This window comes from Austrofundulus limnaeus, unplaced genomic scaffold (genome assembly GCF_001266775.1).
Source record: "Austrofundulus limnaeus strain Quisiro unplaced genomic scaffold, Austrofundulus_limnaeus-1.0 Scaffold12, whole genome shotgun sequence".
Lineage (NCBI taxonomy): Eukaryota > Metazoa > Chordata > Actinopteri > Cyprinodontiformes > Rivulidae > Austrofundulus > Austrofundulus limnaeus.
The window spans coordinates 2,422,474-2,426,566 of NW_013952414.1; positions in this window are offsets into that span (position 1 = coordinate 2,422,474).

The following is a 4,093-nucleotide window of genomic DNA, read 5'->3' on the forward strand; positions in this document are numbered from 1 at the left end:
CACTCGCTGACACCGGTCAGCAGAAAACAAACACAATAATTGCACCAAACAAACAAAGTGCTGCTGTGGTGATCGCTGCGATTAGGAGATAAGCGTTGGGAGAAAAATGTTCTTTATGGCCGAAGCCCCCCCTTCAAGTGACCTTTCTGCAGCCGCAGCTCTGCAGCCGTATTTCAGACACGAGTGACCAGCAGCATCCAGAGTACGGGTCAGTCTGGTATGAAATATGGGAACCCCTCAGTGAACCTTCCCTGCAGAAGTCACCTTGAAGGTTTCTCCACTCAGGAGTCATTTATTTGCAACAGAATAACCCTTGGAAGGTGATATATTCTCATGTGGAGGGTGGATCAGGTGGGTGTTTTTCCACCTCCCCATGTTTTTTTCCTCCATATCAAGTCTGTTCTCGATAAAACCTCTTGGAGAGGATTTTTCACACGACGCCTACAATGCTCTGTTTATATACTAATTAATTTGCCTGCTGTGAAAATATCTTTTTATGTATCATACAATAAATGTATACAATTCCTTGGGTGAATGATGGATGACTTTGTAAAGAGTCACGCTTTGTACTTCGTAAAATGTGTCGTTTAGTTCACAAACGTGAGCCTCGGTAAATCTTTTATTTCTGCAACAATAAAGCATCTTGTCTGTTTATTTACTTTTATTGTTGTGCTTTTGATGAATCGTTGTCTTAATCTGTATTCTTCGGCACCAGCATTGTGTTTTTTAAAATATTTCTTCATTTTCTGTATTTTTGCATCTTTAGATTTTGTGTTTATACCTGAAAACTTTTCAAAATGAGACAAACATTTTGGGAATTGCTACACATGAATTTCACATTTCAGTGCAAATCAGCTTACTTCTTTGTCTGTAGCGTCGTCTTTTATAACACTAGAGAATTTGCATTTTTCCTGCTAAAATGTTGTGTAAATGCTTAATGATGATAGATTCTTGCTGAATACAAAAGAGCTGAAACTAGCTTAAAAAAGGAGAAACAGCACTTATGCTGAAGTTAGCAGGAAGAAGCTGAAATTATCACAAAAAGGTAAAATTAGTTGTTAAAAGCTCAATTAGCTAAAAAGTAGCTAAAGCCGCAAAGAAAGCTGAAATTAGCAGAAAGAAGCACAGAGAAGTTAAAATCAGAACAGCATAAAAGCTCAGAATGATAGCTAAAAAAGCTGAAATCAGTCAAACAGAAGCCAAAGGAAGTTTAAATTAGTATACAGGAGTTAAAAAAGATAAATCAGAACAAAAAGTAAAAAGTTTAGTAAAAATAATAAACATTTTGAAGGGTTTTAAGGATGTTGAAGACAGTTCCATTTATTTTCAATTAGATAAAAATGGCCAAAAAACCTAAATATCTCAAAAGTATAAATTGCAGAAGTACCAAAAGTCATRGCCTGAATGTCCCGAAGGAGCTGAAYGTGTTGATWTATAAACTGTRGAAATTGCACAAAAATTGCAGAAYGAGATGCTGAAAAATGTACAAAAAAAGGGGGTATCTCAACAGTTTGAATGCTTGGCAAGCAKTCACACTATTATTGCTCATTTTTATGCATAGGAGAGTAAATACAATCGAAACGGTTAAATAGATTACCATCAGGTTTAAAGAAATCAATCTTTTAAAACAAAAAGTATAAATTTTAATTGTCAAAGAATTAAATCAGTTTGCAGCACATTTTCAGATTTGATGCATCAAATCTRACAAACATTCATCTAAAACGGTTTCAGTCAGAAGGATGCCCAGAGTTTATYACAAAATACAAAGACAGAAAGAAATCAGGTAAAATGTTTGTGCCTGTGCTTTTCAAGGAGATGTTACAACCAGTGAAAGAGGCTTAGTCACAGATACGGAGCTGAAAGTGTTGGAGAAAAATCAATGCTTGGATTGCAGCGTAGGTTCCTCTGAGTGAGGTAAACACACTTTGCTCCACATCCTGCCCAAGATGCCTCCAGAGCAGAAAAAAACAAGAGCAGACATACAGAAATAAATGTTTCAGTTTTCTTATTTGTGATTAAAAACACATTAATGCAGTTTTCTCATTGGTTGTAAACGTATCTCATGTTTTAGTCCATGTGACCTCCATCTCCACTCCCCACCCTGTCACATGTACAACACACACACACACACTCGTCTCCCTGCTCCACTGCAGCTCATGAACGCCCAGGCTACAGAATGTACATCTCACCTCCGACATAAAGGAATCTCGCTCAAATTCTTTCTTTGAATTATTGAGGAGGACCACGCCAGCTTGACTCTGATTATCCTCCAATCAATATGCCTCGCCTGTCCTCCTATAACATCAAATGCCTTTCGACGGTCGATGCAGCCAATCAGGGCCGCCCGCTGCTGCAGCTGGAAATGCAGGGCGTATTGTTCTGCGCTGTTTACACTCACACGACTTGGCGTTTGTAATCGCTGTGTTAATGCTGGGGGAGGGAAAAATAAATAAAAATAGATGTGATTGCTGATTTACCGAGCTGCTTGTCTGCGTGCGTCTGATTGCCACAGATGACCTGAATGCACCAAAAACAAAGGAAAAAGTGCAACTGTATGGAGAGGAATTACTTAAATCAGGTTGCGCTCGGTGTTGCTACTTGATTTATTTATTTCTTAGCTGAGTGACGAGGAAATCTGTGAGCTGAAAAGACTGAAAAAAACCAAAACCAAAACGATTAATTTCAGTCTCCAGCATGTGCTTCATTTTTGTGTTTGTTTTGAAGCACTAAAGTGTGAGTGACTTGTAACGATTTTTGTTTTCAATTAAAGGTAAATCAGCACCTCACAACCTTTTAACAATAAGCAGAATGAGCACAAACACGCGCCTGTAACCCTACAATTACACAAGGCTCACACACTTGCCCTATCCGAGGCCTGAGTAATGATTGCAGCAGGCTGTGCTCTATTATTTGCAAAATGGAGCAGTTGATGTGTGATTGTTGTCTGTCAGGCGTGTGCACCTTTACACGCTTTTCTCCTATGATTGTTATTTAATGGATTTCATGGAATGGACATTGCTTTTTGTGCTGCAGCACACACACACACACACACTCACACAAGCAGAGCACTTTAAATGTGCACGTTGTACCTTTAAGATGAGCTTGTAATTTTGCACCGTGCACATAAATACCAGTACATGGATCTGCCGCTGCAYCTCCACGCTCCGCGGCAGGAAGGATGCATCAGTCGGAGCCAGATGATGGCACTCTTCTCTCTGCGGYGCGCCCCGCCGGATGATCCCCAGCGTGCGTTTTCGCCTGCATGATGCAGCTGGCCTCATTTTAATGATTTAAATCACTCGAGGTCCGCCGCCACACATTTCAGAGGCTTGACTGAATTTATCCTCGCTGATAAGAGATCAGTGCCCTCGGCCCCGGACGTTGCCAGACTACAGTGTAGGGAGAGACCTATCCGACTGACATGATTGGACACAGCTCTCTGCTCTGATTTTAGTTTTGATCCCGCCGCTCTGACTCGGGGCCCCGGAGACAGATGAGTGGAATGGAGCAGGACAGATAGAGCAGAGTGATGCACTGCTTTTTTTTTTCCCTTTCCATCTCATTGGTCATCCTTTCACACAGATGCAGGTCGAGAATGAGTTCGGTTTAACTGTAGACTCATGTTCTCATATGTAAATATCAGAAATTTTCATGCTCTAGATAGCACGCTACACGTGGAGCCTCTTGCCACAGCCGAGCGATCGCTACGTACTGTGGCTTCAAGGGCAAAAACGTAACAGCAATTAATATCATTACAACAGAGACACATGCCGAAGGAGTTAATTGCTGCAAATAGAGATATGGGATGTTGCAAGTGTTTGTATTCTCTTCAGCTGAAGTAGGTGGAAACACACTTTGCAGTAAGTACTCCTGCGTGACAGAGGAACACAGCGAGGTGGAGGAGGCAGATAAAATACAAATGTAACCTCTGTAGGAAAGTTCAAGAGCCTACATACTGAATACACAAGATCAAACAATCAAAAACCAAACAGGTCATCTTTAAATAACTGGTTTTTGGGCTCCGCTGAAACCGATATGTTCACATGGTCACACACACACACACACACACACACACACACACACACACACACAC